The sequence below is a fragment of the Archocentrus centrarchus genome, chromosome 9, assembly GCF_007364275.1.
Source record: "Archocentrus centrarchus isolate MPI-CPG fArcCen1 chromosome 9, fArcCen1, whole genome shotgun sequence".
Taxonomy (NCBI): Eukaryota; Metazoa; Chordata; class Actinopteri; order Cichliformes; family Cichlidae; genus Archocentrus; species Archocentrus centrarchus.
Genome location: NC_044354.1, coordinates 16,680,948 through 16,704,110, shown reverse-complemented (window position 1 = coordinate 16,704,110; position 23,163 = coordinate 16,680,948). Strand labels below are relative to the sequence as shown.

Here is a 23,163-nt window from a genome sequence, read left to right as displayed (position 1 = left end):
TGATGAAATAAAAACACAACTAAATGGGGAAAATAAGAACATGTTGTGGTTGTATTATTAATTACCTCTTACAGCACACACTGCCAGGGTGAATGTGTAGCTTTGTGCGCGCATGAGAGCTTTAATACAGAGCTCTAATAAAATGTGGCGTCTGTCAGCTTGATGCTGACACGCTAAAAGAGTCTCACAATCATTTGGGAGCGCAAGAGGAAAGAAAGCCAGTCGAAAGTGACTACACAGTAGTCTACGGTACATTTCTGTACATTGTCTCCTAATGAGTCATAAGCACAACATGAGAGTGATGAAATCTAAAGAAGTGTTGTGTCTAAAGTGCATGCTTTGTCATCCATGTTCAACCTTCTTCCTGCATCCTTCTGTGCCTGTCTTCAGGTGAAGCTAAAGAAAAAGAATTCCCGATTGTTTAAGGATGTATCCAAGTTCACGGCTAGATCGTTGGTTGAAGCCACAAATTAAGTCTCAAACTATCCATATAGGCTGCTGCTGTCTTTAATAACCATCTCTGATCTCAAATGTGCTAGCCCTTTAATTTTCATGTTAGCGAGTGAGCTGGAGCTCAATGGTGATGGGGTTCAAACATGGCTACACAAACTGTGTTGGCACACACCAGAAATAATTGGGTAGTTAACAAGAAAGATGAGAATCTTTTAATATGATAGCGTTAAACATCTCACTAAAAACTTTTTTAAGTTAACATTTGAGGAAAGATTTATAATGATATTTGGAAGTATGCAAAACTACTTGCCATGACCTTCAAATGATATGCAAGTCAGCTGTTCATGTTCTGTAAGGTCCCAGGTTTGGTGTACTATTTGTGGCAAAGAGTAAAGGTTGAGAAGACATTTGCACAAAGTTATTGCCAATTTGAATGCCTTCAAGCAAACTTAGCTATGGCAAAAGCTGCCTCCACTTCCTTCCTTAACCACATAACCGAGTGTTTGCTGTCATTCCATTATTTTTAGTGAAAACCTGTTAATTGTGATTTGCTCGAGAAGAGCTGCTCAACAAGTAAAGGTTACCTCTCAGTAAACACTCCCTGCTTGTGTTGCGTATGTCTTTCATTGCTGCAGTGCTGGAGGAAGGGGGGGCTGCGAGGAACTGCTTGCAGCAGGAAGTAGAGGTCAACACAAGATTTCTGCAGTTTTGCACGCTAATGGACCCACATGAGGTGAGCTTTGGTTAATAAACAAACTGTGTATGTGTGTATGTGTGTCTGTGTGTCATTGTTGGCCTACATTGTTCAAGATGAATGTGTAGGCATGTGCACAAACATTCAGCTTTTGTACATTTTATCTGTGTATCTTTCAGAAACCTGAGTGTCGCCTAATGACACCCAAACTGTGGCTGTATGGGTTTACTGTGACCTCTGGTAATTCAAGGACAAAACATTTCAGTAGAACACACAGTACCAATTTGCTGCTTGGCCATTTATCAGTAATTGTTTTATTCTATAAAACATAACTGAATTATTGATTGGTCAGACACACACTATGGTCTTATTTGATATTCATTTGGATGTTTTGAATATAAAATAATGAAGAATTTTTATCAAAACATCCAAATTTCTTTGTTTTGGCTGCTGTTTTGACTGAATTTTTTTTCTCTCTCTCTATGCCTATCTCCGCTGAAGTGTATGTGTCTATGTCCATGTGTGTCTGTTCGCCTGAAGCAAAGTTAGCCCGTGTGTGTTGGATAAAGGCATAGATGTTAGCAGTGGTCCAGAGGACACAGTAAACAGAATAACAGTGGTTTGAAGGGAGCTCAGGCAACGTGATCGTGGGCAATATCAAATCCCATGACCCATTCTTTGCCCTGTGGTCCATACCAAAGACAACAAGCACAGGGGGAACAGAGGTTACTGTTCACTATTCATCATCACAACAATGCACACACAAACAGTAACTACAACCAGGAAGTGATTGCAAAAAAACCAATCTCCTTTAGCTACTGGAATCTGCACATTAACACTAATTACATGCGGGGCATCTTGCTGTATTACCCACCATTATCACATGCAGCATTTCATGTTATTGTAGACAGACAAATATTTTAATGATAAGCTGAGTTTGCTGTCATGAGGAGGGTGTTCTTTCTGAATTAGCCAGCAGCAAGAGCTGACATTCATCTCTTTATGCCATCCTTATTATAAATAGATTTTGCCGAAATGTGAGACTCCACATGTAGCTCAAATGATCGACATTGTCATGATAGTCAAAAAAATACACACTGACATTTGTTCCCTATCACCTAAAAGAAAAAAGAAAAAAAAAGAAAAAAACTCCAATGACTGAACACATTCTTTTTTAGTTTATTTCTTGGTGATGCTGAAAAGAAAAAAATGAAGGGGCTGAAGAGATATGATGGTATGTTAGCACCCTTGGGCCTCAGTGCACTGTGGTATTACTGTTCTTAATTACTCCCAGTACTCGCACACATTTGGTGGACTTCTCAGAAGGGCCAATTAGAAGGTCAGGGCAAGTCACTCGGTAGAAAAAGTCACTGCTCAAGTCTGTGGAAATCCAGAATTTCTCTCTCATTCTTTTTCTCACTGCTCACAACTTAGACAATACAAAAATCATTTACACTGTAACTCTTCCTTTAGTCATATCTGCCAACCATTAAAACAAGCACTAATAAAAAAAACTAACTAATAAAAAAATACTACTACGCAGTATTGTTTGTTTATATTCCATCACCTCATTTGTAATGCTATAGTCATAATCATCTATCAGTATGCAGATTTGAAGTACAGCTGCTTACTATTAGGGTGCCAGCGGGAATAAGTATTTATAATGTGCCGCCTGCATTCAGCGAAACCCTCGAGTCTTGCAGGCCGGCTTCTGTATCATCAGTGCTAGCCCACAGCGGTTAATGAAGTCATCTGCATGTGTCTGTATGATTAAGGAGTGCTAAAGTGTCATTGTGTGTATGTGTGTGGGTGCATGCGTGCGTGAGTGTACATGTTGTCTGGTCTTTGTAGATAAAACAACATCAGAGAACAAAAGATGCCAGAATACAGGGAAGAGCTGCATTAGGTCCATTCACAAAGAATAAAATAATAATTTTGCACAGTAAAGATAGCACAGCAAATATGGAGGCTTCATTCTTCATGATCAGGTAACAGAAGAGGAAACAATAAAAAAAAAGGGTGACTAAAATCAGAGTGGAAATTAAGGGAGAAAAAGTGAATTGTTTAAATAATAGGTTGTAAAATAGTGAAAGTTTCTCCCTCTCTTCAATGATTTAGTTTCCATCTATAATTTTCCTATTTCCTATTTGTCAAGTAATTCCATATTTCATGCTTGGATGCAATCCTTTCCCCATGCTATATATTGCAGATGCTCATGCCTCTTAGCGATAGCATAATATGTCTTTTCCATGCTTGTTCAAAAATTCCACAAAACTAGAACATCCTCATTTCTCCCCCCCCCCCCCCCCCCACCTTCATTCTGATGCACCACGGGTGCACAAGCGGATGAGTTTGGTATTTGTGGAAATCTCATCCTATCAATTCATAATTAAAACATATAAAACTACAGTCTTTTTTTTCTTCTTCTTTTCTTATAATATCTAAGTAGCTTCCAGTGGGCTGTGTAATAGCGCTGCTTAGAGAGGCTTTCTTCTGCATCACCATACAGTCAGAACAAAGGATATGCACATCGTAAAAATCATGCAAATAAATGCAAATTGCTGGCAGCAAGAGAAAGCGTAGTAGTGAGGTGGTGGTGGGGGAGTTTGTATAAGCAGAGAGGGATGCCAAGGACTTTGTATACAACACTCACACACACAGTCTTTCTTTCAGTTGTGTCACATAACTGAAGAATACTGGTTTTGAATCTCATTGTAAATCTCTTCTCAAGACTTTCTCCTTTTAAATTCTGCTTTATTTCTGTTTACCCACAATGCATAAACGATATATGGATTTGTGTTATTTGCGGAGAATCACATTCTATTTTTATGATTCAACAAAACACATAGTGCTCATTGAAGATGCTATTGTGAATGGAGTGAATGCAAATGTGATACATTGGCTGTGTGTGTGTGTGTGTGTGTGTGTGTGTGTGTGTGTGTGTGTGTGTGTGTGTGTGTGTGTGTGTGTGTGTGTGTGTGTGTGTGTGTGTGTGTGTTAGGGTGATGCAATATTTTGGCAGTATCGTCTCAGAAAAATCCAGAGCAGATATTAGTGGCACCATGCTAATAACAGTCACACCCCTCCTCCTTGCCATCACAGTGAAAACTTTATCTTACATGACATTTTCATGAGTGGGTTCAGTAACTATTGGGAATAGGTGAAGACAACCCAGGCCTCTTCCCTCTACCTCTAAAAAGCAATATGCTTGCATTATATTCCTTGATATTAGGACTGGCTCTTAGCATGAACGTTCAAAGCACTGTCAGGCTTACTGCATCATCACAGGTTCATCAGCATAGAATTTGTTAAATGATTCATTTTTCTTCCTATAAGCTCAAAGTTACATTGCTTAGATCCTAAATTACATAGCATTTTTTTTTTTTTCATGATGTAACCGTTTTTTGCTCAGTGCTTAAAATGTGTTTATGGGGTTAGAGTTCCCAGTTTGTATTTCATTTTCACACCTTATTAGAATATAAATCCTTATCATAAACGGAAAATTTTGCGCAATATATTGATTTATGTAAAATTCATTCCTTTAGCATCTCACCCCGATGGCCAAGGCTGATCAAGACAATAGTCCACAATCAGTAATGTGCTTCTGCTCGCCTGCAAACAATCATATTTAAATAACGCCGCCCTCTTTCAGACACACACCATGTGTGTGCACACGCACACACGTGGACCAACCCGCAGACACAATATGGCAGGGGAGAAAAAAAGGGGGAGGGCACACACAGAAACACACGCACAATTGTGCATAATGATGTTAACATTCCTGCATGTCTAATGCAGGGGATATTGAGACAGACACTAGCTGGTCTGCGGTCTCGCTGCACATTGTGTGTGTTCACGGGTATAAACGGTAGCAGAGCATAATGATGTATTAACTGTGGCTTGCTCTCACTCTCAGTGTTTGGGCTCCTTGCTGAGGTTACTACAAGACTATGTTAATCTTATGCAAGATCACGCTGCGCTTTATTTTCTAGTCTGCTGCATTAAATTTTAGGTGTACTATTAAAGGAACAGCTGTTTTGGTTTTGGTTTTGTGCAAAATTGCAACCAATGGGCTGTTTATTGCTCTCTGATTCTTAACTGGTGGTTCATTTTGGAGTGATTAACCAGATTCACAAAGCTATTTAAATATTGCACCTCAATAAAAGAATATTAGTGGGCATAGCTGTCCAAGGTTTTAGCAGATAACTGCTAAATTGAAAAAAAAAAAAACATCATTAATGTATTTATTCACAAAGAATATCTTAGAGGGTGTGGCTAATTTTAAATGCAAGTGTTCTACATATTTTTTCAAGTTCCTTCCAAATAAAACCAACAAAAATATGGATATAAAAATGGTGCGCCTAGATCATAAAAGACGGAAACAAAGGGGGACAGACAGCATATACTGACAAGGACAGGCAAAAGATGAAGCTCATTTTTCCATGGGCACCCAGTGGCGTCTGCATTGCAGATCGCTAAAATCCCCCTCGAATGCGTCCCTGGGCTTAAGGAGGGTGGAGTGGGGAAGGGTGAACAAGGGATGGGTTTATGCTATCCCTGCTTTGGTACACTTTGTTTTTTTTTTCCTTCCCCCACCAAAATATATTTTTTTTCTGTCTGCATCAAATGTCAAGTTAATTTCCTGGGCGCTATGAGGGATGTGTCCTCCCCTTCGGTATGTGTGGCAGGGTGGTGGATTGTGGCAGGGTGCTTTGCGTGCCGGTGTGTTTATGTGTATGTGTCTCTATGTCTTTATGTGTGTGTGTGTGTATATGTGTGTGTGTTTGTGTCTATATGGGTGAATGGGGAAAGGAAAAGGGGCATGGCAAGGCAAAGAGAGAGATGAGAGGTGGTGAGGGGGGTTCAGTACAGTATGTATAAATTGGTTCTCTCTGAAGAGCTAGAAAGGTGTGTTGAAAGTGTGCATGCTTATGTGTCTATGTGAGTGTGTCTGGTTGTATAGAATATGATCCAATTATTAATAGATACTTTTGGCAATGTACCCCTGGCCGTGTATCTGTCCTTTTTTTGTGTGTGAATTCATATGTTCTGCTCTTTTGAAATTTCATCTGAACTGAATACTAATGCAAAAAGGAGAGAAGAAACACAAGGTATACAATAACAGGCATAGTAATTCAATGTCATTGTTAAAAAAAAAAGAGAGAAAAAAGCAGAAAATATTACCTTACTTACAGGTATTTCATAACAAAATAGTTAAGTGTTGGGGGTGTTGGTGATAGAGGAATTTTGTGGTTGCAAAAATTACTGTGCAAAGCTCATTATCAAAGGATGTGCATCTTTCTTAAACATGCTAGCATGTCACCCCCAACCCCCGTTAACCTTTCTATTTGGTCTTTAAGTCCTTCTGTGTTCTAATTCATGTTTAATTTTACTGTTTTTATTGATTTGGGCTTTCCATCATTATCATGAAGTAATTGTACAGCTCTGTTACCCCCATGTCCACTACCTTTAAATACAACTAGGCCTTTATTTTTATTTTTTCTCTAAACACAAATGCGCTCTGCTTATCTGTCGTTGCGTTGTTAAAATGAACTGTGATTGAGAGTTTCTGTTTGTGCTCAAATGCACAAGCTGTGCTGTGTTTACAAGGCTGTGTTTAAGTGTCTTTATTATGTATGTATCTGACTGTGTGTGTCTATGCATGCAAAGATGTACAAAGATGCACTTGTGTGTGTATTTATTTTTGTGGGGTTTTTTTGTGTTTGTTAGTTTTTTTGTTTTTTTTACATACACCTATTAGGTGTATGAAGGCAAAGTGGATATTTTGTATTGCAAAGTGTAAAAAGGCTTATTGCAGAGAAAGGGATTTGCGTTTGTCAGTCGGGCTTACACTGATGTATGCTCCAGCCCCGCAAATGTCACATCCCATAACCCAGAAAAATTACACTAGTCCCACCTAATTACGCATATTCATGATGCTGCTTTGCATAGTGCTGGTAGCATACTTCTGTTACAAGCCACAGAGCTGAGGGATGTGGCTGAGTGAAAAGGCTTTCAATCCACTGATTCAGCGTGTCTTCGCCACAAGCATCAGCTTGATAACAGTACCTCCATGCCATTTTTTTATTATCTCAGACCATTATGGAAAGAGAGCTTTCTCTTATTTCTTGCAGTCAGTCATACTGCCACTGCCTGCAGCATGTTCAACCCCAGTGGGAATTTTTAATAAAGAAATTAGCTTTGTCCTAGTTTATGAAGGTCATTTTGAAAATAGATCAGATTCAACAAATGATTTTTTTGAACTACTTAATCATTTACAGTCCATCTTTCCTCTGTTTTGGTTTCTCTGCTTCTTTATCGGCCTTATCCTTCCCCTGTAGTAAATGTGATTCTCTTGGTCACTGGTAATGAATATGCAAATCAGAAAGAGACTAGTGCTAGCAGAGCAGCTGAAGTTACGACTGAAAAGACAGGAAAGTGGATGAGTCGTAGTTGTGGGCTTAGTGGTGTATTCTAGCACTTGCAGAACAGAAGTAATCAGACCTGGCCCAGCTATAATGAAGGAGAGAGTCTAGGCTGTGCCACCACTTGGGTAAACAGCGATTGTTTCAGTCCAGGCCTCCAAACATGGGCAACAGTGGTACTATTGTCCAGTCAACTCTCATTAAGAAGTGAACCAAAGATGGGGGAGCAGAAGTGGGGATGAGAGGTGGGTAAAAAGGGGGCAAGAGGGGAAAAGGGGGGGGTGTTGAGAGGAGAGCAGGAGCAGGTGGGAACCTGGCAGGAACAGAAGCTGGGACGGGGGCGGTGGGGGTGAAGGAAAACAGAGGTACGAAGGAAGGTAGTGAGAGGTGCTTCTCTGATCCTCATCTTTTTTTTCACACTTTCATTGTGTCTTTTTTTCTCACCATCTTCCTCTTGTTTCCATATCCTTCTATCTCCCAACACCTCTCTTCCCTGTCTTTCCCTGTCAACCTTTCATCGATACTCCCATCCCTCATCATTCTAAAAGTCATCTACTCTGTTCCATCCACCTGCCCTTTGTTCCCATTTTTTTTTTCTTTTTTTTTTGCATTTGGGATGGTGAGGGATGTTTTGCCTGTCATACCACCTTTGTATCACCTTTCCCATCCAGAGAGGGGCAGAGAGAAGAGGAGGGAGAAAGAAAAAGAGGAGCAGGAGGGGGGGACGAGAGCAGCAGGGGGAGAGAAAAGAGGCAGAAGCGAGACAAAAAGAAAAGATCACACTGCTTCCTGGCTTAATGAACATGGCCAAAGGATGATCACAATAGAATACATTATGCTCTTGTTAGTAGAGGCAATCAATTAGCAGAGAGCACACACCACTGGCACACCATCTTTCCTGCTTGGGCACTGGCTCATTCAAAGCCTGAACGAGTGACTGAAGGGACCCCCTCGAATCTCTGTTTTTCCCACCCTCAATGCCCAGTGGCCACAAAAGATTTTCTTTGATACATCAATGTGAAAGAGGACAGTTTTGAATTTGCATGTCCGCCACTTTCACTCCACATTGGCTGAATTATTACTCAGGTTTTACTACAGTCAAAGGTTGTGTGTGTGTGTGTGTGTGTGTGTGTGTGTGGGTGTGTGTGTGTGTGGTTGACTAAACAGAAACAAAAGAATTCATTAAATCAAAATTAGAAAACAAGTCCTAAAACCCCATTTAGTCCTCATCATCTACACCAATAAATACAACATTAGGTTTATTGGACATTTAAAAGCTGTCCACCGACAACAAACTGTACCCACTAAAGCTCAGCTCCAGAAGATGGGAATCAGACATGACAACGTATCTGTGAGTGACACGGACAATTGCATATGAAATTGTCACTCAAGTTTCCATCAGAAATTCATACAGTGGTTGGATGAAATTCCTTCATCCTCTTACCCCCATGTTTTCTTCGTCTTTTTTGTGTCATCTAGAGGAATAGCTCCAGATAATGGCAGCAATCTTTATTGTGAAAAAGGCAAGGAGTAGTTCTGCCTTAACACAGGCACAAATCACAACTGTCTGGCTGAGGATCTGTAGAAGTGTCTGTGATGAGTAGAACAGACTGCTTTCACTGAGGAACTTTGCTGTGATTCGAGGTAGAGGCTGGAGATAGAGGAAACAAAAGGAAATGAAGGAACATGAGAGAGAGGAAAAATTGTATTAAGAGTGAAGATTCAGGACTTGTTTTTTCCTGAAGACGGAGCTCACTGAGAGAAAAATGGCCCCGGGTTTGGGTTCAGCGAATCAGCTTTTGCTGTTTGTGCCAGGGCATTCGCACTTTTCAATATGGCCAGCTAGAGATTGTGTTTGTGTGTGTGCATGTGTATTTCAGTCACCTTTCCCATTATGGCATAGAGCATAATAGAGTGCAATGCTGAATACAATTTCTTGTACAAACGGTGTAAAATGTCCTTCAGAATGATGTTTGATGTTTGACATGATTTTTTTTTTTTTTTACTTCAGATCAGATTAGCAAAAATACCTCACAATTCTTCAATCTTTGCTGAAAATTAATTGTCCAAGTTTTGCCATCAAATAAGCCAGGCATTTGTTTTCTAATAATGTTGTACATGAGCACATTTAATCTGCAATGCATAATTGAAGATATAAAAACTTTTAATTATAAATTGTATCTTACTTTACTTACAAACAAGCAAAAAAGAGAAACACTTGTCATTGTTTTTATTTAATTATTTAATAAGACATATGAGCCTCATCTTTTTCACCACCTGAAGTCCACTTCAGACTCATATGGTGGCAAAATAAACAAGGACCATGAAAACGTTTATGTAGACATGTAGGAAAATTCAGTCTTGTAGTATTAATGCATCAGAGTCCTAGAAGTACATGTCTGCGTAGGTCAACAGAAAAGTGGTAAAGCTGGTGTTTATCTTGGTATGATCTTTGCATGTCAGGTAAGTTGTGAAGCATTGCCAGTCCAGTCTTGAGTACCCACAATTAAAATGGTGCTCATGTTTGTGCTACAGCGTAACTCCATGCAACACAGTTAACTGCAACTTCCAATCAAGGAGACTGTGTGTGCGTGGCTGCATCATGAGTGTCCGATCATTTGCAGCAGCAGAATCTAACTTTGAAATCTGAATGACCTGCCACATCATATATGCTCATGCCAAGGAACTTATGTGTGCACGGCGGCTGCTTTGTGTGCCTGGCTGCTTAGTTTTATAAATGCGGTTGTTAAATTAATCTTTAGAACTCAAGCGTCAGTTAAAGCCTGTGTGTGCGTGAGCTGCTATTATTGGCTGTTCAGTATGTTTTATCGAGCTTGCTATGAGAGAAATTTGATACCATACCTAATGGAGCTTAAGTCAACACTGCAATGAGTCTGGATCTTATTCTTTCTCCATAGAACATGTATATGTAGAAATATTATTGATTGTTTCATGGATTACTTATTATATCTTTGTTTTCTCTGGGAGCTAAACTTATATTGCTAATACCATTTTGTCGATTTGCCTACGTGTAACCCAATAGTTGTGCAGGAGCTGTTGTATCTCTGTGTTTACATTTCTTCTCTTCAGAGTTTTTTTGAAATGTTATGGTGTTGCGTTTTGACCTTTGATATGGTATGCGTGCTATCTATGATGCTTGCATCGCTTGGAATATTCAAGTGCAAGTGAAAAAATGCTTTTAAGCATTCAGCATTTAAGGCTGCAGCGGGCATTTTGTTCTTTGTGCACTTCTTTAAAAGGTGAAATGTTCAACACCACTGGTGATCTATTCAGGGTTTACCCTGCTACCTGCCCAATTTCAACTAGGATAGCTGAAAAAACTGTTTTATAGTAGTAGAAAGAGACACCAAAAGAGGTTGCCTTTGTCATAATTTGATAACCCTTTTCTGAAAATACACAAAACCCGAGACATAAAAAAAGACTCAGCGTGTAGCTTCTTTTCTAAAACCTTGTCTCAAATAACTTTACACATTCATAAGAGTTTCTCTTTACCTCGTATATACTGCTGCCTTGGCTGCATTGCCTGTTATCTTTATCTATTTCTCCTCCTTGATCATCTCCTGTACTCTCATGGTTGGGTTTCTGTATACAGGTCATCATGCTGCTGACATTTGTGTCCAAGCAGGGCCTAGTGGTATGGCCTTTACCACCCCTCGCTGGGTCTCTCTTCACCATCAGTACCCCCTACCGCGATTCTTAACCCACCAAGTCCTCTTCATCTGCGTGCACATCAATGAGTGTGTGTTTTCGTGTGTGTGTGTGTGTGTTGGTGTGCTTTGGGACCATCCTCTGTGTACAGTGCTTGTATGTTTAAGCCATGTCCATATCAGCCACATTCATGCTTGCCTTTAGCCTGTGAGCACAGTAGGGAACATGATATGGAGCAAGCCTCTTTCTCTGCTGGATACAGGGTGAGCAAATACAGTTGCTGTGGGCTGGTGGGGGTATTGGAGTATGTTACAGTGGCTAGCTCACTATGATGTGATAAGATAAACTCACAAGGTCTTTTCTATGACAGTAACTTGAAAATATGTCTAAAATGTCTTTCTTGTTAAAGAATATCTAAAAATTAAATGATTGTGGGGAAAAATGCTTATTTTTAAAACTATACAGAGATTACTTGGAATTATTTTATCCCTGACTCTCCGGAATAAAGAATTTTGGAAGAGCTGATGTGTTTAAAAAAGAAAGAGCAAAGCTCCATTGTTCTGCTCCTCAAACACACTCACACACACACACGCATAGATATATAGACATACTCACCGTCCCCGCAGCCATGGGAATGGAGAATGCCGAGGTTCAAGGTCATTTCAAGTATTCTGCACCCTGGGGCTCTCCATTGTCAGTGCACCACATCCTTTTGCTCACGCATGCCCTCAAATTCACATACAAGACATTGTGGGCAGGCATTCATTCTACACACAGCTATTCAAGAACACACAAGCATCCGAGAGAGGAAAGTGTCTGTCAGGTGTGAACATGACACTTTGTAAGTCCACTCACATACACAAGCAGCTGCATGCGTGACTCTTTGGTGGAGATGCAATTATTATCCACATTTGCTTCTGTATCAGAAAAGAATAAAAGGTATGACAAGCTGACAATTGCTGTTTTTGGCATCATTTAGCTGTTGCAATAATCATTGTTTGGTATCAGCAGATTACATATATTTGGTTTTCTATTAAGTAAAGGAGTGGGGCTGTTTGGAAATGATAGAGGCATATTTTTTTAGAAGCAGAATGAAGGTAAGGAAGCGAGAGAGCAGCAGTGGGTGTGATTAGCTCCTTTGTTGGAGGTCTGTTGAGCTTCATTGGTTCCAGAGAATAGGTTCCTAATGAACCCAGCCAAGCTTGGACCAAACTTTGTGCTGAAGACAAACTAAGTTATGGTGGTCTGGCAGAGCGCTGGGGGTGAGCTGACTGATATACAACGCCTGGACATATGGTCCCCCCATCAGGGCCTCTCCCAGCCACTTTCCCATGTCCTGGCTTCTGTGCATGTGTGTGTTCTTTTGTGTGCGTACATGTCGGATGGACATAGACTGAGGAAGAATATTTATAGTGTGCATTTTTGTATTTGTTTGGTAACTAATCGGAACAGGGAAACAGGAGCGAAAGCTGGAGAAGAAACAGAGGGATTGAGGGGGGGACAGAGGGGGGAGCTGGATAGAGAGGCTGGTTGATGCTTACTGAAAGCGACAGAGGAGAGAGGGCTCCAGGCTTTGTCTTTCCAGCTGACCCCAATACAGAATCCTTTCTGACACGTCCTACAAGACATGAAGTAACTGAGTAAATCAGGCCAACCTGGCTTTTGTGTAGCAGCAGCTACACCATAACAGATGTGTGTTTATCCATGCATGTGTAAGAGCATGTAAGGAGGAGGTGCAGGTGAGCCTCATGGTGGTTTGAGCCTAATTGTTTGGGTCAGGGTGGGAGTGTGGGGACGGATGTCTTCCGTGTCCCACCAACCAGGCTCTCGGTAACTGAGCTGGCGAGGGGGAGAATGGGCCCACTACAGGGCCACACAGCGGGCTCAAACAACACTTATTCTACTGGCCAAACTGTCAGCCAGAACAACTTCATTGTGCCCAAAATTGGAGTTGAAAGCAAGGCAGAGACTAGGGATGGGAGGGGGCCTTGGGAAGGTAGTGAGAAAGAAGGGGAGGATGCAAATAGAGAGAGTGAGAGAGAGAGAGAGGGAGAGAGAGAGAGGGCGAGAGAAGAGTGAGGGGGTCTGTGGGAAACGGGGAACTGGAAAAGGGGGAGTCCCAGAGAAAGTGCAGTCTTGGGGATGAATAGGGTCAGACGGTGTGAGTTCATTTCAGTGAGAAGAATTCTCATAGATCCTACATGAGGGGCAGACGGCCAGGAGCAAGGCTTGAATGGAAATTTATTAAAATGTATTCTGGGAGAAGGGGAGGAACTATACTATTTTTGTATTCCAGTGTTTGTTTTGTCACCACATATAATCATGCCGTTCAGCCATGAAAAACACAGTTTTTAGACAATAGCACAACAGCTGATCGGGGTACAGATTTAACAAATGTGCACTTAGGTGCATTCTGGTCATTATTATTCTCTTATAGTGGGGCTGTGTGCAGCCACTCCCCCATTAACTCATATTAGATCATATATGTGAGAAATTTCTCAAGCATACATAATAAATAACAGAGCCACACACGCACACACACACACACACACACACACACAGGTAACCCACAAGCATTAGACACTTCCCTGCAGACTTTTCCTGCCTTGCACCCCAGGGGGGGTGAGTCCAGCAGCAAGCTTTGAACTGTGATTTGAATATAATACCACAGAAAGCCCCTTTAGACTGATACAAAACCAGTTTAAATCAGTCCAACACTCACTTGTGTCACAATTCTCATCTTTGTCTCTTCGTTTCTCTCCTGCTCTTGATTTCAGGTAATGGCTATAAAAGGGTGAAGAAGTTTACTTAGTCACACCGAGTTTAGGGAGGTGAGGAAAGTCTGTGATTCTGTGTGTGGGCAAAGGTGTGTGTGTGTGTGTGTCTGTGCTGCTGCAGTTTTTGTATGTGTGTGTGTGCATGCACAAAATGAAGAAATGCACACACACGCATGCACAGATACACACACCACGGTTTGATCCAGAGCTAGCCCTGCAGCTCCCAGAGACTCAACAAAAGGCCTCCTCTATCCATTGTATGAGCTGTGTGTTTCCCAGGAGAGATCGGGCTCAGTTAGAGAAGGGCCCCAGATCGCTTTCTCCTGACATGGATGTTTATTCGCTCTATGGTCCAGCAGAACACCCTCAAAAGGACTGGCCCTAGCATTTTGACGTGCATGACACATAGTTTTTGAAAAGAAGAGAGGGGCTAGAGGGTGTGAGAAAGAAAAAGGGAGAGTGAGTGTCTTGACAGATGAACAGTCATATAAGACAGACAGATAGAGAACAGGCCTGTCTATGAAGGTGTTCTCAGTGCACTCATATGAAAAAGAATATTCAGGCTATTCTCCGCCATTTTATTTGCTCCTTGTCTTTACACTAGTCAGCTTTCTTGTCAACCTTGTTCATGAATGTAGAGCTACCCAGTGGGTGGGTAGAGATTTCTTCCTGATCTTGACAAGCCCTCCCATCCCTAACTGCATACTAATTTCTTCCGAACTACTGAGCCAGTGCAAAACAAATACAAACTGTCAGGGCTTTTGTTCGGCTAGGTCTTAGCAGGTTAGCAGATGCTATTCTGCCTCTTGTGGGTGTGTAATTAATGAGCTACAAATTGTATCTTTAGGACTCTGTCAGTAGGTGTTGAGTTTAAAATTTCTGAGCTAATAAAGGAAAGTGCATAAATGAGATGAAAATGAATTAAAAATTTCTAAAAATCTTTAATACGACCAGTTAACATTATTTGTTTTCAGAACTGCAGGTTTTTAGCTTTCAATGTATTTCACTTTATATATGATGATCTGTCCTGCTCCTATTTCACAGCTGTCTCTATCTCAGAATGCTATCTGTCAGTGTTCTTCACTTTCCCTAACATCTAAAGCTTTCCTCGAGACTGAGGCTGCCTGCAGGCTTGACCATACATCTCAGTCGAGAGGCGGGAGTCGACAGTTGAAAACAAACACACTATGGCGGCTACCATCTAATCTGCTGAACACCATTATCGTTTAAGATATCACTATACTCCCTTCCATGCCCACATGAACCCACCCTCTCAACCAGACATACTCTCTGCCTCTACTCTCTTTGAGGTAAAAAGCTTGTGTGTTGAAACTGAGTGAATGTAAGCTATTGTTGTGCTGTAACCGGACTCTGTAGCAGGTTGTTTGATCCTGTTTTGGGCCTGAAAAGCTTTTTTCTTACTTGAGCTGCCAGATCAGCTGAGAGGGTCAGACAACAGAGTCTATTTGTAGAGTCCTCCTTCTGTCCGCTTGTTTTTTTTTTTTTTTTTGGTTCTTTTTTCATCCTCACTTTGTCTCTCTTTGTCAGTTTAACTTCCTCATCCAGATTCAAGTTGGAATCCATAGCTTTCATTATAATGATTAGGAGCATGCACTCATTCACATACTGTACTGAGACACAGATGTATGCTTTTAGGCACATAGTGCTGCTCTCAGTTTCTCCTTTTATTCCCTTTTCTTTAAACAGGATCTTCCTGTACTGTGCCTTTCGCTCTCTCTATGCAGGCACTAGGATTATATTCCTTGCTGGCACCTCTGGTGTGGCAGTAGAAGAAGAGAATGCTACTGGAAAGCGTTTAGATGACAAAAGCTTTCGTAAATTGTTTTGTTAAACCACAACGCTTCCCATGATACATCCAAGCTCTCGTTGTATTCCTGTTTACCCGACATCATTTCATTATTTACATTACAGCATAGAACCATGCCTCCGTATTGTCGAATGTTTTGCGAGCTGACTTGCACTTCTATGCCTTTGTTACTGTTTTGACATTGTACTCTCAATTTATGATCTGTTTAGCGCTCAGTGTGGACAATGTGCATGCAAATATACTCATCCCATTATACTGTCTCTCTTTGTATGTCAGCTTTCTTGCCTAAGAGGTATAGATGTAGAGTTGGTTGGGGGGAAGGGTTTGATAGTGCTGTATGTTTGGAGGGAGATTTGCACACACACACACACACACACACACACACACACACTCACACATGTGTGCTGCCAAACCCGTTTCAGACGTGAGAAACTGTACCTTAATTTGCATAAGAATAATTGACACTTCAAATTAGCCTTCCAATCAAAGAGGATTATTTTTTTCAGCATATGTGCAGCTACTGAGCACTGCCATACTGGAGAATATGAAAGGGAGGGCAAAGAGTGTAAGAATGGGAGGGGGCATGTCATAAAAGATTAACCCTTTCACTTCCTCATCTCAGACTAGAGAATCTGACGTGCCATTTTATTGCATATATCACTTGATATGCAGTTAAAAAAATACTTTCGTAGGGAATTTTTTTTCTTTTCTAAGTCAAGGTACACTGTAACACCCTGGTAGGGCAAAATGGTGCATGTGATTGATGGGTGTTTTACGTTTGAAAGCTTTAGGTGCGCTGACTGTGTTATGTGCATGTTAACACATCTATATTCACCTTGGTGGCATTGGGCACAGGCAAGAGAGCGAGTGGTATTAAGCAGATCGTGTGTGTGTGTGTGTGTGTGTGTGTGTGTGTGTGTGTGAGTCCATGTGGATGTGTGCAGATTGAGGGTTTGCCCACATTAAACCATTAAAGCAAGTGCAATGTTGAATTATTGATAATGGCTAATGAAAAGGATCAGTTCAGGATAAACTACAGGCTTAACCACAGCCCTGAGGCTAATACACACACACACACACACACACACACACACACACGTACATGCATATACACCCATTTTCCAGGTTCAGCATTGATTTCAGCTTTTCTACGACTGGAGTCAAACCGGTACAGACGTGTTTTTCTCTGTTTATAGCTCAGTCGTCATCATTCCATCATGTTAAAAGGCACATAATGATCCATTCCTGTTGGGAGCAAAGGAGGCCACGACACAGCAATAAATAAATAAATAAACATCTCCCGCTTTCTTCTGGGTCTCCGCGTTTGACAAGCAGAGAGCCTTTTTTAAGGTTGAGCCGGTTTTCAGGGAGAATAGGGACAGAATTCATTTTGGGGGAAGGGGTAGAGAATGGGGGCTGAGGGTTTGGCGCCAGCCCCTCTGAAGCGCTCAGCATCCCCCCGCTTATGGGATGGCGGATGTGTCTGGGTGTATCCATGACAACCTTGCTGCATGCAGGGATATACCACGGCAACATAGCCAAGGAAAGTTAGAGTAGGTGTTTGTGTGTGTATGTGTTGGTGCAGATCCATTAAGGTCCGCATACTGTATCTCAGCAACATTATTCCCTCAGTTAGACCCGGCAACCTACTCCAGCCTCAGTTTGCTGCTAGACATGTATCTCTAGCCTTTGACTCAGAAGGTAAACATAAATAGATGTGCTGCATACTTACTCTCTTGTAAGCCAGTTATTTACGTTGACACAGTTGTAAGTGAAAGTGCCTTCATGCTAATGGTTCAGCACAGCACAGTTTTATGCTATATGTTTTATACTTTCACACACGCAGACAGGTGCACCCTCATCGATGCTCAGGTCAGGACTCACTCATTGTCTAACAAACATTAAAACACAGAGTAACACATTCTCAGACAGAAACTCACACAATCACTCTCGTGGGGCTTCCACAGCTCAAGCTGTGTTATAATAATCCCATCTGGGATGGCCTGGATTCTCACTCAAAAAGTACCTCATGAAGTAGCACGTGTGTGTGTGTATGTGTGTGTGAGAGAGAGTGCACGAGACAGATGGAGGAATATGCTTTCTGTGGGATATATACTGTTTTATATTTTAAATTCACCTTTCTGTCCATACTCAAGCACAAACGCACACAAGCACACACTCACAGATGTAGAGTCAAACTCAGATCCTGTGGGAGTGTATTTTTAACCCCGACTGCCTGTGCTTTTGCTGAGGGGTTAAAGGGCCGAATGGAGAATCAAGTAAATAATTCACAATAGCTGAAACTCTTTCGATGTAACCTCAGAATGAACGGGGGAGGGATACCAAAGAGACTTCGTTATGTAGTGGCACACTGTAGTCCTGCAAAATCCTGCTTTCTCCTTTGACTTAATGGTAAAGAAACAAGTAGGTCAATAAGCAGACAGGACTCTTACCTTCTTACCTTGATCAAGTTGAATTCCATGCAGCATCTGTGAAATATCTGTATATTCACAACCCTAAACATCATACCTGTCCTGTTTTTTTTTTAGGTTGGCTGAACCAGAAGTTGCTCATGACCCCCAAACAAATGGAATAATGACGGGAGTCTCCATAAGTCAGACACGGAATACATTCGGCTGATCTAAGAGGTGACTGAACTCTCTCCATTGTTTTATGGCCTGCTCTGTGCATCTTTTCTCAGAGTATGGAGGTTTCTGTAAGACACGTTTGAGTGACAGTGCATCTGTCAAACGGCTGATCGGAGGAGACACAGAGAGAAATGTTGTGCTAATGAAATCATCTGACCCACATCCTTTCGTGCTATCCATTTCTCCAAAGACACAGAAAGGGCATTTATACAGGTAAACCATGACTGGTCCCTGAAGTGAAAGAAGGGGTTTTTTTTTCAGAAGGAAGAGGAGCATCCATTATTTACCATACTGAGGTTGCTAGACACTTAAGAGATAATGCAGTGCTTCAAGCATACAAAACATAGAGCCTCCTTGGTGCTGGTGAGGCCATTGTTGTGTGTTTTGAACATGTCTGTTTCCATCCATACTGACAGATGAAAAAGAATGTGTCTCCCTAAGGTTCAGAAGCTTGGACAGAGATAGACAGAGAATGAAGGAGAGGCAGGCAATGGGATGGTAGAGAGATGTGTTTGTGTGTGTTACATCTTTGTGGATGTTTTGGTTTCCAGGCTGTGCATTTGTGCACATGTATGTCTATTTTATTACCGCCCAGTTTGTTTTTCGGCAGCTGCTCGTGCAGTTATATGTTTGAAAACCTGTCCAGTCATAGACTGCAATATGCAGAATAAATAGTCTTATTTAGTACTTGGACCTGTTTATATGTGCATTGTGTTCCTCCTGCTGACTTTGTATAAGTAGTCTCTTCCAGTTCTAAAAGACTTCAGTCAGGTCTTATTCTCTGCAGATTAGCAGCATCACTTTCTCCCTCCTGGAGTGCGGAAGCATCTGACTGTTGTCTACTGGGAGTAGTTAGAGAAGGAGACTAAGGCATACAACTCCTCCACCCTGTTACCAGACTTGGGGCAACACCAGATACTACTTTCTGCCTTTGTCAGTTTCCTGGGGGACACTTTGACATGAAATCCTTTTTATTGTTTTGTGGATGAGGGGAGAGCACTCCCAAAAATTCCAGTATTTTTCTGCATAAATGCGCATTGCGATGAACAGCACGGCAACTATACATGTTTACAGAGCCACTCTGGGAAATTCCAAGTCGACTGGAACTGAAGAATATCCATAATTAGAAAAAAAAAACACCTATACATGTTTTATATTATAACATGAAAAATGAAAATAGTTACAATGGGACCTACAATGGTTGTATTTTTATTTCTGGCCTCTCACTAGTGTAACTTTGCATTTTACAGAGAGCAAAAAAAAAAAAAAATTATCTTGCGCTGGGTCTCGGTCCAGCCCCTAAATTCATCCTTTGTGTGAATAAAAAAAATCATATTAGCTCCCTCTCCCTTTGAAGCCACCCCCCCATCATTTGATTGGCTATTCCACACAAACAGAAAGTCTGAAAAGCAGGTGGGGCTGTCAATTTGCATGTAATCAAATTACTTAAAGCCAGCATTTTGGGCATATATATATATATATATATATATATAAATATATATATATATATATATATATATATATATATATATATATATATATATATATATATATATTTTTTTTTTTTTTTTGTTTGTTTGTTTTTTTTGTTTTGTTTTTTTTGTTTTTTTTGTTTGTTTTGTTTTGTTTTGGTTTGGTTTTTTTTTTTTTTTTTTTTTTTTTTTGAGTGTATTAAGGATATCATTATTTTTGGCATTATACAGACCCAAGAGTGCAAGAAACCTGCCCATACACTGACTTCACTGTTTGAGGCTTAACCAACGTAAGGCCATAAGCTAAAACATTAGATCATATTTTACAACCCGTTGTTACATATTTTGGTTGTTGCTTGTATTATTAAGACTTTAACAGAAATCAGGGATCTTTATTACTCAATACAGGAGTTTTGGAACAATGCAAAAAAAGGAGCATAATACAACTTTAAGGTACCTTCCATAACCACCACTCTGCCTCAATCAAACCAGATGAATCCAGTGATTAAAGCAAATTTATCATTTCAATTTCTAAATCTTGGCATCCACAACTTTATGCATAACATGATTTGGATTGCTAAAAAAGAGAAAAATGTATAAACGTTTTTGTTGCAGTACTCCAAGGTTCTGTGCTTCGCTTGAAATCTGCAATGAAATCTTATGACAACCAAGAAAGCAGAGGCTAAAACTGTTTTTAAAAATGCCCCATTTCATAAAAGATACAAACTTTTCTTTGCAGCGTTTTAGATCATTTCACAGCTTTCTTAAGCCCTATAGAAGTTATAGGAACATGTTCATTAAAAATTCATGCTAAAGCATGAGGGTTTTTTTTGTTGTTGTTGTTGTTTAAACCATTTTTTTCTTGCATATATCATTCATTAACAACAGCAACAAAAGACCACATTTTGGTTGAAAGTTACTGAAAGATTTTTTTCTTTTTTTACATACACACAAGCATATACTGTGGACATCATCCTTATAGGCATAAAACTGCAGTGTCAGCAAAGAATATCAGCAGGATGCATAGGCATAGAAAGGCACATGTAGTTTTGACTACGATCAGCTGCCACGGATAGACAGGCAGGCAGTATTTGCCCTTGAGGAGTTGTGAGCAGACAGGGTGGTGTGCTTGAGTTGTCTGAATCCACCTCCCTTCATCTCTTGGAGTCAGGCTGAGTTGGACTGTTGATGGCCCAGGGACCCCATGCCAACCCTGAACTATTTTGTACTGTCAGCCAAACATCAGACAGACTTGTTCAAGGAAACAAGTCTGGCCAAAAGAGTACTTTCATATATTCTGTTTTCCCTGAAAAAAAAAAAAAAAGGGGGAGTTACTGACTTACTACAGCTTGCAAAGGTGTAATCCACTATTTCAAGTGGCCTTTTAAATCAGCAAAAAGAAAATGGTAAATCTCTGCTGAAGTCATGGGTTCCTAAAATGCTTTGCTGTCTTTGTTGTCTGATGATGACACAGACAGCCACCCTTACTGCCTCAAATGACCCCAGCTGTTCTGTACAGCCTATACATTCATATTGGGCCCCTTAATACCTTCCATGCTTGTCAACGAGCTCTATGGTTTCGAGGAAATGTAATACCATAATGTCTTTTTGGAGGAAGGGAGTGTCAGGTATGGCAGGAGTAATGGAGGAAGGGCTGGAAATGCAGGTAACCCAGGTTAGGCTGAGGGTACAGGGATCCGGTAAGGCGTTCCCCAGACCTTAGAGTCTTCTAGGCTTGTCTATTAGAGAATAATAAGCAGCTGTAACCCTGAGACACTCCCAGGACTGTGTCCTCAGCTACAAAAACCTCCACTGGGCTTCTTATCAGGTTCTAAGGATATCATGTAAGACAATACATGTGAGAAGTGCAGAGAGAACAATAGGAGGAAAGTGCAGCTTGATATGAGGGGGACTAATGTCAGCGGATATTGCTGAGGCCTTTGTCGCCTTCAAGTACAGTGGGAACTCGCAGCTCACTGAGCTCTTTTCATTCAAGGCTCATGCTCTGGGATGTGATGAAACTCTACAACAAATACTGTCCCTCATGCTTTATGGCAAACTGTAAACACAGAGGTTATGTGTTTGTTGTACGTGAAGCGCAACTCACTCTTTTTCCAATCTTGGTGGAATAATTCTGTTTACTGAAAGCTAAAGAATATTTCCTAAACTCAGTGTGTCATATTTTTTTTTTTTGTATAAAAAGATCAATATTTTTCTTTAAAACTGTAATAATAAACTCCTGTGATAAAATATAATGCCTTTGCAGTGATAAAATGCATATTTCATCAATGAAATGTTTGATTTGTTTTTTTGTATTTCTCTTTTTTAGATAAATAAGTTATCCAGATTAAGAAGAAAGGAGCCAAACTTTCAGCAAGACAGAAGCTTCAAGATTTATAAAACTCACAGACTGGAGTAACAGACTCTTTCTGACACTTGAACCTGCATTGCACTCTTTATTTCTGTATTTCTGTCAACTTATCCTATAAGATTGTTCACCAAATTGACAAATACTCTCACCAACAGCCTGAAAATAGTAATTCTAATACTTACTGTGCCTTTGTTCTGATGGGTATCATATTTTCTATTTTATTTTTATTTTTTTTAATGGAAGAACACTTCCTAAAATAAGATGAAGATATTCTACACATTAAAACATGTATTTATTTCATGTCAGTGATTGAGTTTAACAAGTATATTTTCTGACAGCTAAATAAAGACTTTTTTCCCCCTGTAAGTGATGTTTTAAGTGCAAGTTATTTCCTCCTTTCTGTTCAGTGCGGTGGCACTCCAGGTAAAGAACAATGTGCTTGACATAATTGGGTCCTATGTGGTTATGAAAAGAGCATGCACACTGATAAAAGCTGGCAGTGTGATCAAAGCACTATGTGTCCTGATCAAATCACACACCTGACACAGTTGTAGTTTTTCCAGACAAACTTACAAAATGTGAGGGAAAGAAATTTCAGTCAGCACCAAGAAAGAAGCCTTCCTCTTTAAAAGCTGTTTCATTCTACAACCATTTTGGTTCACTTGCACATACATTTACAAGTGTAAATGCATGTGCAATAATTAAGAATTACAATAATTATAATTTTTTCTATGCATTATTCGGGGAAAAAATGTACACTTTTGTTTTTTGCTGTCAAAGTGTCTCCAAAATTCTATTCACACTCTAAAATTAAGAGACAAATTAA

General features: G+C 40.4%; 1 long non-coding RNA gene across 1 annotated transcript in view; it reads left to right on the top strand.

The window, feature by feature from the left end:
- LOC115786065 (uncharacterized) overlaps positions 1–22,692 on the top strand; it is a 35,760-nt gene extending 13,068 nt beyond the window's left edge. Inside the window, exons 2-4 of the long non-coding RNA XR_004020394.1 lie at positions 1,089–1,186; positions 18,396–18,494; positions 22,296–22,692. This is a non-coding gene — a long non-coding RNA (uncharacterized LOC115786065). The remainder of the gene's footprint in view (positions 1–1,088; positions 1,187–18,395; positions 18,495–22,295) is intronic.
- Positions 22,693–23,163: the final 471 nt, after the last annotated feature.